Source organism: Magnolia sinica, chromosome 1 (assembly GCF_029962835.1).
Source record: "Magnolia sinica isolate HGM2019 chromosome 1, MsV1, whole genome shotgun sequence".
NCBI classification, from domain to species: Eukaryota; Viridiplantae; Streptophyta; class Magnoliopsida; order Magnoliales; family Magnoliaceae; genus Magnolia; species Magnolia sinica.
Genome location: NC_080573.1, coordinates 7316887 through 7332052, shown reverse-complemented (window position 1 = coordinate 7332052; position 15166 = coordinate 7316887).

Genomic DNA, 15166 nt, shown 5'->3' with positions numbered 1-15166 from the left:
CATTAAATATTCCTAAAAACTAAAACTTTTCATCTTCCAAAAGCACCTCCACGGGAAGTGTTGCTGTGCTTTGGAAGATGAACAGTCATGGGTAATTGCTGGGCTTTGGTTTGCAATTCCAACACTCCTCTTCAAACCAAAACATTGATCTAAGTTTCTTGAATATATCAGTCAGCAATGCTTTGGCGAAGATGTCCGCCACTTGTTCAGTGGTATGACAATACTCTAGCTTCACAGATTTTTGCTTCACTTGATCTCTCAGGAAATAATACCTTGTATCAATGTGCTTGCTCCTTCCATCCTGCACTGGATTCTTAGCAAGTTCAATTGCCTACTTGTTATCGACATATATGACTGTGGATTATTCCTGTAGATGCTTCAGCTCTTTTAGCAAGTTTCTCAACCAAATTCCCACAGTGAACAATGCTGCTACATACTCTGCTTTACATATGGACAGGGCAACCACACTCTGCTTCTTCGAATTCCATGTAAAAGCAGTCGTTCTGAGATAGAATACATAGCCAGTGGTGCTCTTCATCTTGGTCACCTCCCCAATCACTGTTTGAGTATCCATATAGTATTGCTTCATCATCGTATGGATAGAAAAGACCGGATTCCATTGTTCCTTTAACGTACCTGAGGATTCTTTTTGTGATTAGCCAGTGTGATTCTTTTAGTACTTCCATGTACCTACTTAGAAGCCCAACACTATAGATAATAGCCGATATTGTGATTGTGAGGTACCTTAGGCTTCCAATCAAACTATTGAATATAGTTGAGTCAATGCTTCTTCTTTCTCCGTCCTTTGTCAGTTTTAAGCCTGTTACTACATGCATGTTTATGACATTGCAATCGGCCATCTTGAACTTTTCAAGCAATTCCTTAGTATACTTCTTCTGAGATATATAGATGTTATCATGTTGTTGCTTTACATTAATGCCCAGAAAAAAGGACATCAGACCTCCGTCGATCATCTCGAACTCCTTAAACATAGCCTTCTTAAACTCATTAAACATTATTCGGCTGTTTCTTGTAAACAACAAATCATCAACATACAGGCATATGAGCATTCTTCTTGATGAAAACTGCATGCTCATATGGACATTAGGTGAAGCCGTTCTCTTGAAGATAGTTGTCGATACGTGCATTCCAAGCACATGAAGCTTGTTTCAACCTATAGAGGGCTTCCTTAGTCGATACACCTTGTGTTCCTTCTCTTTCATAACAAAGCCTTCAGGTTGGTTAACATAGACCTCTTTTTCTAGAATTCCATTCAGGAATGCAGATTTCACATCCAGTTGATAGATCATCTAACTGTGATGGGCTGCAAGGAAGATAATTATCTTTACAGTATCAAGGCGAGCAATAGGAGTGAAGACTTCTTCATAATCCACCCATACTTCTGTTTGTAGCCCATTGCTACGAGCCTTGCCTTGTAGCGATCGATCTCACCATTAGCGCACATTTCACTTGATCTTGTACACCCATTTGACGCCAATAGTTTTCTAGCTATTAGGAAGCGTAGGCAGCTCCCATGTGTCATTTTTCTAAATGGCATGAATTTCTTGTTTCATAGCGATTCTCCAACATTCTTCTTTTATGGCCTTCTGAAACGTCAAAGGCTCATGATCTGCATACAAGCAAAAAAGATTGACCTCTTTAGTTTGCTCATACATATCGCTTAAGCTTTTCATTTTTATAGGTGTCATGGGTGAATACAAGCTGGCTAAATTTTGACTTGATGAAGTACTTCCAGGAGTGATGGAATGTACTCCTGGACTTTTGTGTACTAATGATACGGCCAAAGGTGTTATGGGCGTTTGCTCTTGACGGCCATGCCTTTCTTCATCTTCTTCTATTTCGACTTGAATATCTTTGGTCGATTCTTCACCGTTCCATTTTTAAGCTTCTTTCTCACTAAAGACCGCATCTCTACTCACCATTACTTTATTGGTTAGTGGATTATAGAGCTTGTAGGCTTTAGATTCTTCATTGTAGCCGATGAAGATGCATTTCTTGTCACGATTATCAAGCTTCCTTCTTCTTACTTCTGGAACTTGAGCGTAGGTGACACACCTAAAGATCCTTAAGTGCGCCACGCTCGGTTTCTAGTCACTCCATGCATCCTGTGGTGTCATTTTTTTAACACTCTTAGTTGAACACCGATTAAGTAAATAGAAAGTACATGCAACTGCCTCTGCCCAGAAACTCTTTGGCAGGCCTTTCTCTTTGAGCATGGTTCTTTTCATATCGAGGATGGTGCGGTTCTTTCGTTCTATAATGACATTCTGTTGTGGCGTGTAGGCTGCAGTGTGTTGTTGCTTGATGCCTTGTTCCCTGAAAAAATCTCGAAATGCATTTAAGGTGTACTCTCCACCTTGTCAAATCTAAGTACTTAAATTTTGTGACCACTTTTAACTTTAACACGAGCTTTGAAAATTTTAAAGATAGTGAAAGTGGAATATTTTTCTTTGATACAATACACCCAAAATCTTCTGTTAAAATCATCAATGAAAGTAATAAAGTATTTACTACCTTCAGGAGAAGGTATTTCAAGTGGTCCGCAAATATCAGTGTGAACCAACTGAAGTGGTTCTTTTGCTCTTCTGGACACTCCACTTGAGAAGGAGTTCCTTTGTTGCTTACCGAGTGTGCATACCTAACACACATGTTCTGGAGCTTTAATAGCCAACAAGCTATACACAATGCTTGATGAGGATAAGATTTTAAGGCTATTGAAATGGAGATGCCCAAAGTGAAGATGCCATCTCCATAAATCATTCTTCACGAGTCCATAAAGGCACTTCTCAGCCTTTGTATTAATATAGAGCGAAAACATGTGATTCTTCGCCATTTGGACTTAAGCCACAAGTCTCTTGTGAACATCTCTTATAGAGAGAGAATAGATCTTCATGTGTATGACATATCTCTTCTCAAGGAGTTAGCCAATACTGAGGATGTTATTTTTCATGTTTGGTACGTAATACACATTAGAGATGTAATTTGACTCACCATTCTTCTGATAGATTTTAACTTTTTCTTTACCTATCACGAGTACCTTTTGATGATCAAATATTACATATTAGACCCCAGTTATTACCTGAATTTATGAACATGATACTTTTTAACGGCTTATTTTAATCGTGTTTGTGATGCAAGGTGTATTTAGGAGCCTAGATTGAAAAGGGTATTAAAAGCCTAGATTTAATGCTCAAAAATCACCAAGGTAAGGGACGGACCCTAGGGGACCGAGATCGAAGAATTTACACACCAAAGATCCGAGAAAATCAAGTGATTGGGTTTAAATGGGCCAGAAAGTAGTCCAAAATGCAAGATCACAAGATTTCCACCATCTGTTCGGCTCAAAACGTTATATCTAGCCTAAGGAACATAATTTAACCATACACGTAAAATTTCAGCCATTGGATCCTTGTGAAAGTATCTCAACAGATAGATCAGCTCACATATCAGCGATTTGGGGCCCACCTAATTGCTGGATATGCTTCAATTTTGGTCTCAACCCCTTAAATGAGGTGGAAAATTGGAAGAACAAGGTGGGACCCACTTTACATTATGTGAGTGTGCACAGCACACGTGCACAGGAGGTGCACCGGATCGACGTAAACGGTCAGCGGTCGCTGACCCAACCGGGACACGGATTTCCTGTCAAAAAGTTCCTGCACGCTGGAAATGGGCCCAACGTGATGTTTTTGAGAAATCCAACCTGGCCATCCATTTTCTGAGATATTTTTAGTATAATAGGCCAAAATTGAGCCGTATGCAATACTCAAGTGGACCTAAAATGTGAGTATTGAACGTACGCAGTTGAAATATTTGTGGGCCACAGAAGTTTTGAATCAGGCTAATATTTTTGTTTTCAGTTCATCCAAGTAGGAATGACGTTATTAACGGTATGGATGTCATGTAAACATCACTTTCTACCCCAGAAAGTTTTCAACGGTAGGAATTTTCCTACCCACCTTTTACTCTAGTGCGGCCCACTTGAGTCTTGGATCCTTCTCAGTTTTGGTCTCAAGTTCTAAAATGAGATCAGAAAACGGATGTACGGGGTGGATTTCTTAAAAACATCACGTTGGGCCCCACCCAGTTTTCTAGCGCAGGAACTTCCTGCGAAAGGCTTTCACAGGAAATCCGCATCCAACCAACCGAATTTGGAAATTTGGATTTCCACAAACAGGGAGTTGCGGTTGACTTCTGGTGGGCCACCATCATCACACATCTTGATGATCCGCATCATTCATTGCAACCAGGAGGTCAAACAAACCATACCATGATCCGTTGCCTGATTTTTTCAAATGCTACATGCACATGAAGGTTTAGACACAAGTTGGATGGCGCTAAGAAAATTTTCATAAGCCACGAAGAATCTGATCCAAAATCAATCATGTCGACTGATTTTTCATGGTTAAGCCAATGGACAGACTAGATTTTGCAGATAGTATCAATCATGGGCTCACTAACCACAGCGTAAGAAGCATTGTGCAGGCTCCACAAACATACCTGCGGACGATCCAGGAGGGCCACCATCATTGATCGGATGGTTGATCCAGACCATCCATCTTGTAGATCATCCCAAAAAGTCCCAGTGGACGTTGTTTCTTTGGAAAGAAAGCAAGGGAAGTGGGAGTTGGGACGCTGTCATCTTGGCTGCGTAAAAAGCTTTCGCAGCAGCTTCTAAATACGCATGCTGTTGTGCGTAAACAGCTATTCCACCGCTTCTTGCTGCACATGGAGTTCACTAGCCGACCTATGGACGGCATTACTATAAGAAGAGAGAGATGGTGTGGAGATCCGATCATCATTGGATGCACGTGGAGAAAGAGAGAGAAGGGCCGGTTAGCTGTGGAAGTTCATCCTTTCTTTAATCTTTATTTTGTTTTTCTAAGAAGTCATTAGCTGATCATGCTTATGCTCAGCTAAGCCTCTTAGCTAGGGCAGAGAGGTGAAGCTTGTAGTGAGATGGGAGACTTTCCTTTATGCCTTTGATTTAAAAGTTGTTTTATGAACTGATTTTGATAGTTTGTTTACATGGAATGCCTTTAGTTTTTAATGGCTTGTTGTGACTTAAATTACAATGGATCTATGATATCTTCTGCTATTTTCCATGCATATATAAAGGTTATGATTGTAGGACCTCTGTTGTTCACCATTGTCCCATAGGCATGAATGGATGATGGAATCTTTTCTTATGTCCATAACTCTCTCAAATTGGATGTGAATTGGTTAAATTCTATTATTTACTCTGTCTCCTGGGCATGGTCTTATGATGGAATCAAACTTAATTATCATCCTTCTTATCTCTTGAAAACTGGATCAAAGGATGTTCATAATTGATCTTTAATATTATATCTTCCATCTGGATGAAGATAGGACTCTAAGTCCAAATGTGTTCTTAAATAAAGCATAAATCTCCCTGATCTTTATAAGTGGATCCTTTGAAAACCCTAGTTTCCTACTTTTGAATTTTACAAGTTTTAGTTTAACCATTCACCATTATTCCCTCATATTCACCTGATTTAAATTACATCTTCGCCTAGATGTAGTTCAAGTTACTTTCAGATTATGTACAAGGTTCATTTCCGGTGGATTCGACCTCGGTCTTACCACGATTATTACTACATTGGAACCCTATACTTGGGGTGTGAATAGTACCTTTGATGAGTTGTCAAAACTCACGTTACCACAAACTCCTTCTATGAATTCCATGAACAGTTCTTTGTTACCATTCATGTATTTGCTTGCACCAGTATCGAGATACTACACATCTGGGCCATTCACATACCTTTCCTTATGCGAGGAGTGTGGAGTCTTATTGTTCATGGTGTGATGCTTCAACATAGTTGAATCGTTCATCTTGATTCACTTTGCTCCAACACTCAGAGACATAGTGGCCGAATTTCTTGCAATTGTGGCATTGAACGTTTTTTGTGTTTTCATGACCACATATGAACCGGCCTCTACCATTTCCTCTTCCACGGAAACTGGTAAACTTTTGTTGATTTTGTTGATAGCTTGGATGATATCCACACCCTTTGCCTTTTACATGATTGTTAGTGCCACGGCCCCCTCGTTGTGTATGGCCATTCTTTTATTCATATAGAGTTAACTTAGACTCTAAGGCTTGTTCAAGCATTGAACCAGCATTCTTTTGTATTTATTACTCATGCACTTGCAATGATCCCATCAACTCTTCAATAGATAGTTTTTCTAAGTCCTTTAATTCTTCGATCGCCACAACCATATGCTCAAATTTAGTTATGAGAGATCGCAGTGCCTTTTCCATGACACATATGTCTTTAACTTTTTCACCATTTCTTTTTAATTTTTAATAATAACAATTAGACGTGAGAAGTAGTTAGAGATACTTTCACCTTCCTTCATGTGTGCCGCTTCAAACTCGGCTCTTAGTGTTTGAAGGCAAACCCGCTTCACTCGATTAACACCCTTGAAGATGGTGCGAAGGGTATCCCAAGCTTGCTTGCTTGATGTCACTTTGGCAATCCTTTCAAAGGTTGATTCATCCAACCCTTGATAAAGGAGGAACAAAGTCTTGTTATTTTTCTTTCTTTGGTTTTTGAGAGTAGTCTTTTCTTCATTGGTGAAGGCGGCTTCTTCCTCCATAGTGGGTTCTACATACACATCGGTGACGATCTCCCATAGTTCTTGCGACCCAAACAACGCCTTCATTTGGATGCACCACTTTTCATAGTTGTCCTTTAGCAACTTAGAAACCTGCGGTTAGATTGTGTTGGCCATTTAAACAAGCTTTATGGGTTAGATGACTTGGTTTTACTAAGCCTCAAGAGGACCCAAACAATCTGATTTTTTGAAGAATGAAGGTATAACACCCTGTACTTTTCAGTACTCGGGTGTTACCCAATAATCTAATTTATGGAACAACTCATCTTCATCCTAGCCTAAATCTGACAGTTAGAAGTAATCTTCATTTATGGAACAAGCCATCCATTCGCCAATTTTCAAGCTGGGCCATCAAACCATCAGTTCCACTGATTATCGGGACCTAAAAACATCAAATCCATAATTCTTCGAGTACACAACTCTTGAGTTGCCAATCCACCACTTAATTATCACCATGAGACCACCCAAATCATTAAATTTGTGGTTGGATTCCAATCCAGCAATTCTTAGAGACCTGAGAACTAACGTGAGTCATAAATGGAATGATCTAACACATGATTCCCCTAATTTGATTATCGAACAATAAAATCAACCATTAAATTACAACTACACAACCCTAGGAGCCATTAAAACTGTTTGATGTAGATCCTTGGAGGGCCTTGATCTCAGGATATCTCAATAATCAAGAGAGAATCGCCAAATTCACAACTCATTAAACCTGCAATGCTCAATCTGTCAATCCATCACTTAATCGTCAATATTGGACCATTCAATCATTGAGATTACTGTTGATTTCCATGAAAGCAGTCCATAGAATCATTATACCTTTAAGGTTCAGAAATTGGAGTTGATCTAACCGTTGGTTCAATAGAGATCATGAAATGAATTTAAAATCTTATAGTATGGCCCATTTAAGCTTCGAATTTGCCTCACTTTTAGCCTAATACCTTAAAATGATTTACTAAAACATATAGATGGAGTGGATTGATCAAATACACCACAGTGGATCCCACAAGGTGTATCGTGTACACCAAGGGTGGGGCTCCCGCAGCTCACTTAACTCGTCAACATGGTCAAACCGTGTTGACCCGATCAAATAGGGAAGAAAAAGAGATTTTTTATCTTTCCTCCCACAATTCTCACCTGGTGTCTGTCTAAACAGACACCGTTCGTTTGCGGATGTAGTGGCCCACCATCACGATCATCCAGGATGATTTGAACTGTCTATTAAATTGTTCATGGAATTTGGATGAAATCCCAAAACTCTTGTATTTTCTTACCCATATATGAGCGCACAGTGTTTGGCACAAGTGGCTGGCTCGCGAGTAGGAATGCAAATGGCCAACATGCATTTGATCTGAGTTTGGCCCACCATCTGGACTCATCGAAGAGATCCAAACTGTTCATTGTATATAGGACCCAAATCTGACCCAATCCCTATGCTTGTTTACTTTTGTGTACGTGCACACGGACTGTGTTGCAATCTAAACGTGCGTGCGGCTCGATTCCGAAAATGGAAATTCATTTTCCTTCCTAGCTGGCAACCTAGATGCGGGATCCTCCTTAAATCCTAACCCTTGGTTTAGGAAAATTGCACCCATCCATTCCCCTCTGTACACTTTAGGGTTTCCGCTACAATGAAAAAAAAAGGGCGCCGCAACTCATGGATTCAAAAACCACAAGATTTTCGCAACTGTCCAACCAAGATGTGTGTCCCACAAGCTTTGTAGGTCCCATCTAAGCCGTTTAATGCAAATAAACTTAAAGGATAGCCCTTCGTTTTCTATCCACCATTGTAGCTTGAGTCATCTCCTCCGTTCGCTCGAAAAACACATCATCTGGTGATGTGGCCCATTCACTAATCTAGAACATTCATCTGGTGGCCCATGTTTCCAGGAGACCACCTACGGTGTTGGATTGAAGCAATACTAACATAATCTGAGTTTATCAAATAAAACTCTTTGGTTAAAATAACCAACCCGTAACTAATCCCCTGGATTAGTTGTATTCGAATCATCTAGAAGAGGATTTGCTGTGCCTATTAAAGTCCACTTTTTAGGGCACCCCTTTCGAAAATCAGAAAACCTAAAAGAGGGAGAGAGCCGCTGCCGTCTTCGAGTGCCACATTCGGTCGAGTCGCCGCGTGGTATGAGTCAGGTTTAGGACCGGACCCAGTCCGTTCAGAAAAGGACAAATGATAAAGAAAAAGGGGAAGAAACAGAGAAATAGAAGGAAGAAAAAGAAATGAAAAGAGAAGAAGAAAAATAGAAGAGGAAGGAGAGCAGGAAGTGAGGAAGTCTCGCGGCACCAAGTCTGCTCCAACTCAACCAAGCCACGAGTTAGGTCGCTGGATTGCTTGGGTCTAGCCCATGTCGGCTCAAAAGAGAGGATTCAGAGAAAAGAGAAGAAAGAGAAGAAGAAGATGGAGAGAAAGACAATAAGGGAGGGAGAGAAGTAGAGCTAAGGCTGCCACACCAGGTCACTCGAACCAGATCTGGTTGGGTTTTCCTCCGAGTCACGGTCCGAGTCGAGTCGAGCTCTTGCTAATTCTGGCAGTTGGTCGTGGGTTTTGAAAGAAATAGAAGGAGGAGGAAGAGGAAGAAGAAGATAGTGAAGGAGGAGGACAGGACGCTGCTCCTCGCTGGGAAACTGTCGATTCAACTCACTGACTCGTTGGGTTGCGGTGAGTTCTACAAAGTTGAGTCTGAAATGACTCAATCCAGACCCTTGCTGGACATTCCAACATGTACAGAAAAGAAGGGAGAAGGAAGGAGAAAGGAAGAAAAAAAGAAAAAGAGAAGAAAGAGGAGAAGAGAAGAGAAAGGGAGAAGAAAAAGGAGATAACCAACCTGCTGAGTTGACTCACTGAGTCAACACGTTGTCCATAGCAAGCCAAAAAGAATTGAGTAGAATCAACTTAGTTGGGTTAGGTAAGTTGACTGAGTTTCATTATGTAATTGTGATTTTTGTTTTGATTAATCCTTAAATTCATTTTTAATCTAATTAAATCCTCTAGGTTTAGAATTGTTTGTGAGGAATTGATTAAAATCAACTTGGGTTGGAAAGTTCGAAGTTTCTTGAATTCAAGATCGGGCATTGGCAAGAAGCAAGGAGTACGACCACACCCTAAGGTGAGGGCTATCCCACATGGCTTCCTCATTTCATTGATTTCTAAATTAGCTTAAGCTTAAAAGTATGAAGATGGTATAATTATGTGAATATTAATTTTGCTTCCTTAAATCTTAAATTGATATTAATAATCATGTAGGATTGTCTTGAATTTGGCTGTTTTAATCCATCTTATAAGAATTGTATCATACTCTTATACCACATTTAGAATTACCTTGTTATATGTACACTTTAATTAACTGTATTAAGAAGTAGTAAATCTTGTCTCCATTTGAATGATAAGTTCACTCCATAAGTCATTTTATATGCTAGAGTCTTTTCAATTTGAATCTATGGTGTATAAAGTCTTATAATAGTACACTATTTCTTTCAATTCTAATAGTACCTCCAAATTGAAACCTCTACCACAAGCAGCCCCCCTTACCCTAGCTTGGCTAGACCACCCACCCACCTCTGCAGACTGACCGAGACACTTGGGAGGTTGCGGCATTAGCTCCCTACCCCATGCCATATGCTGATGTGCTCAAGCTGCCCTGATCCCCCAAGCTGGCTGAATCCATTGTAGTTCCCAAATGGCTCTCGGATAAGGGCCAGGCGGATCTATCCTATGCTCTGATAGGAGAAGTTCCCGAGCTTGATGACGCCACCGAAGCTCTATACGAGGGAATTCGATCATCCCCTTTCAGCTGCACTCGTCTAGAGATATTCAGAATTTTTGCATCAGGATATCTATTCAAGTTTGACAATAGAGAGAGTGTTATTGCGTTCTCAAGGGACAAAGTCTTACACAATAAACTCTCTCTGAAAAACACACGCTCCTTGGGCCCGTCTTTGTTGGTTCTTGGAAAAGGCTCATGGATTCGGATGGAAGGAATTCCTATTCATGCCTGCAGTGAGCATACCATTGGTCAAATTGCTAAACAAATGGGGTCTGTCCTAGAGCTCGACAGGTGTTCGATAGATGGTCCGAACCGCTGGTTTGCTAGAGCTAAGATCATACCTCACCACGAAACTCCACTTTTCATGAAATCAACAATTCTAGTTGACGATAAGCCTCATCAGATATGGATAGCCACCGAAATGTGCAACCAACCATTGGGAGGGAAGTGTAACTCACATGCTAAGAACACCATGCCTAAGGAAACCACTAAGCAATGGGTAGTCAGGTCCTTTGCAAACCAGCAGACTGCCCAGCCTGCCACTAATGAGCTCCAAGTGAATGATGGGAACAAGGGGATTGAGGGGAACTTCGGTCAACAGATGTGTATCCCTCCTGACTGCCCAATTGACTCATATTCACAGCAGATAATAGAAGTTGTCCATCCACCTATGTTCTTAAAGCATCCTGCGTAGCCCCTTGTCTCGATCTAGTGCCCTACACCTCTCCAAGACCCCCAAACTCTTGATATGCCTGTGCAACGTACCCTCCCATTTCTCGGTCATCTTCCCCTACTTTAAAGGCAACCCATTCAACAGGTTTGCAACTTCAGGCTTTGCCAGCAGGCTTGCCTGCTACTTCTCACTCTCAGCACCAGCTTTCCTATCCTGGCCCTACCCCACCCTCAAACCATGTCAAAAGCCCCAACTCCTCACTCACCCCTGTAGCATCCTCCACACCTGACTCTCCCCCCCATCAAGCCCAGCCCAACACCCCACCTCACCTAACTTCTCTTGACAGTATCAATGCCTTCCCCCCCAACGAGGCCCCTGCTCTTGCTCAACCCATTCAGCTATTCTCCCCTGCCCCATGGCCTCACCCGACACCTGATGTCATGGATGCTTGGTCGAAGTGGCTATCAGGGACAAAAGACTTATTCAAAGAGTCCTCAGTGCGACAGATTGGCCATCATCGGTGATTGCATTCCACTGCTCCTGAGACAGTCCAGAATGCCCCCTCCCCACAAGGCCAAGGCCCACCTAAATTTCGCAATGCTGTAGACCAGGCAACTCCTCACTCTGAAGGGGCGGAGCTTGTCACCTTAAAGTCCAAGGATGTTGATGCCGAACTGAGTCAAGGGAAGAATAACAGAACCACCACCAAATCCAGAGGTGAGTTGGAATTATGGGTGGACATCTAAGGTGGCTCCAACTCAAGGAACTCGACTAAATTCGGGTCAAGTAGTGACTCTGAGGCGGCCCTCCAGGGGAACCAGGTAACCCAATCAACTAGCAAACTCAAAAAGAAGCTTAGTTTAATTAAGAGGAAGAGTCTAAGGTTAAAGAGCAAACCAAAAAGTGCTGAGAACAAAGGATGGTTTACTGACGTCTAGTATAATCTCTTGAAATGTGAGAGGGGTAGGAAACACCCCAACTATTTACCACCTGAAAAGGCTTATTAGGAAATTCAATCCGGTTGTTCTTCTTCTTCAGGAACCGATGATCAGAGATTCCAAGAAAGTGGGTTTGGCTGCCAAACTGGAATTTACTATGCAGTTCTTAGATGATGCAGTAGGCAGCAAGATTTGCATACTAGCCAATGATCCCATGCAGATCTAGATCATGAGGGCCTCCTCTCAATGCATCACTCTCAGTCTTTCCCCGAGCTGTTTTTCTCAGCCCATCATTATATCTGCAATCTACGCCACTTGCTCTAGAAACCTGAGGAAGGCTCTTTGGGATGAGCTGAGAGCCGTCCAAGCAATCTCTCAGTCCTTAGCTGATTGTTGGGGATTTCAACACCACTTTATCCCTAAAAGACAGGCTTGGAGGACCTCCTCAAATGACCGGAGCTATGGAAGATTTTCAGATCTTGATTAACAATACTGGCATGATAGACGTCAGGTTCTCGGGAACCCAGTTCACCTGGTGTAACAACAGAGCTGGCCGAAGCTGATGCTAGGCTAGGCTAGACCGAATGTTCTTCAACACTGACTGGCTACAGGCATTTCCAGATTCCAAGTTGACTCACCTTCCTCGATCCCATTCCAATCACTACCCCCTGCTCCTCACCTGTCAAGAAGATCCAGCAAATTTCCCCCGTCCATTCAAATTCCAGCGCATGTGGACTAAACACGATGACTTCATTCAATCAGTCTCTGACTGTTGGAGCAATGAGGTATGTGCCACACCTATGTTCAAATTCCACATCAAGCTGAAAATCCTCAAGTCCAAGCTGAAACAATGGAACAGAGAGGTATTTGGAGATGTTTACCAAAATGTTCTGGAGGCTGAAAAGGAGGTAATCAAGGTTGAAAATGACCTAATATCCATGCAGACAGACTCCAATCAGATTAAATTTAACCAGGCCCAGGCAAGACTGAAGAAAGCCCTCCTGCAAGAGGAAATTTTCTGGAAACAAAAATCAAGGAACTAGTGGCTCAAGGAAGGCGATCGAAACACAAAATTTTTCACTACTCTGTCCTAATCAATCATAGAAAACTAGCCATTTCCAAGCTGAAGCTGGCCTCAGGCCTAGTCTTTGACAATCTAGAGGTGATTGGAGCACATGCAGTAAATTTTTTCAAGACTCTATTCTCTTTTGACGGTAACTCTTCAAATCAAGAAATTCTCAGCTCAATCCCGAAATTAGTAAACAATCAAATGAATTCTTTTCTCTTGAGCCCCCTCACTCGGGAGGAGGTTAAGCGAGCGGTGATGTCCATCCCCTTAGATAGCGCCCCGAGGCTAGATGGGTTTGGTGGTGCTTTCTTCTCTTTGTGTTGGGATGTGATATGTTCGGATCTTTCTTAAGCAGCTAAAGATTTCATCAATGGTGGTCCTATACCAAGGGTCTTCCAATGCACTCAAATTTGCCTTATTCCAAAGAAGAAGAACCCCGAGTTGATCTCGGATTTCAGACCCATCAGCTTATGCAACTACATCATGAAGATTTTCTCTAAAATAATGTCTTCCAGGCTTTCTCATGTCCTTTCTTCCCTTATCTCCTCCCATCAAGAGGCCTTCGTCATGGGCCGGCTTATATCAGATAACATCTCGATAGCCCGCGAGATGATTCATGAAATTGATCGTAAAGTATTTGGGGGGAATCTCATCATCAAACTTGATATGGAGAAGGCATACGACCGGTTGGAATGGGGCTTCATTTCTCAAGTCCTGTAGAATTTCAACTTCAATCACCAATGGATCCTTCAGGTTGAACGCTGCTGGAAAGAAGTTTGGTTCACCATTCTTATCAACGGAAGGAACTTTGGTTTCTTCAATGCTAGTAGAGGTCTCAGGCGGGGAGATCCAATATCTCCGTTAATCTTCATTCTAGCAGCTTAGGTCCTGAGCAGGGGCATCCCCAATCTCTTTTCCCCTGGGTCTTGCCAGCAATTTAGCCTTCCCCAGCACTGTCCCTCAATAACTCATCTATTTTTTGCTGATGACGTAATCCTCTTTCTTAATGGCTGGTTATCCAATGTGCGTAAGATGCTTGAATTTATTTGCTAGTATGAATCCTCTTCCGACCAAAGGGTGAACGCGTCAAAGACGGCCTTCATAATCCCTCAGAAATCAGTAAGAAGCAAAGCCTAGCATCTGACTAGACTTACTGGCTACTCCTAGGTTTCCCTTCCAATTACTTACCTAGGCTTCCCTTTATCTAAAGGAAAGATCAAGAGCCCTTTATTGCAGCCGATTGTTAAGAAGATCACCAACAAAATTGAGGGCTGACAAGCAAAGTTCCTTAACCAGGCAGCTAAAGTGATGCTTATCAAGCATGTTCTATCAAGCATCCCCGTTCATCTTCTTTCAGCTATTAGCATTTCAAAAGCTATCTGCAAATTCCTGGACAGAGCTTTTGCAAATTTTTTTTGGGGCAGTTCTGAAGAAGGGCACAAAAGGCATTGGATAAATTGGACAAAGATTTGCTCCCCAACCCAGGAAAGAGGCTTGGGTATCAGACTTACAGAAGATGTCATGTTTTCTTTTGGAGTAAAGATGTGCTGGAAGCTCCTGGGTAACAAATCTCTTTGGGCTTCTTTCTTTTCTGCCAAATATTTGTGGAAGTCAGTCTTCAAAAAAAGAGCTCCATCCCCATCTTCTTCGCCAGTCTAGAAAGAGATCCTCAATGCTCTCCCTTTTACTCTCCATCGCTCTAAGTGGCTCATTGGCAAAGGCAATATTAGCTTCTGGATCCATAACTGGGCGGGGTGTGGTCTTCTCACAGGTGCAATCGTCAGACCTGTTCCTCCCCATCTTCTTTCAGCTACTGTCAGTGATTTTAACCTCCTCTCTGGTCGATGGAGGCTCTTAGACATCCAAGACTACATCTCTCCTTTAGCTATGCAGACTATTTCAGCTACCCAGGTGGCTCTATCTAATCGATCAGACCAGCTCATTTGGGAGTTAGCCTCGTCAGGAAGGTTTTCTCTTAAATTAGCCTGGAACTCGGTAAGGAAGCATCGGTTGGAAGTCCCCTGGTTAAAGTGGCTTT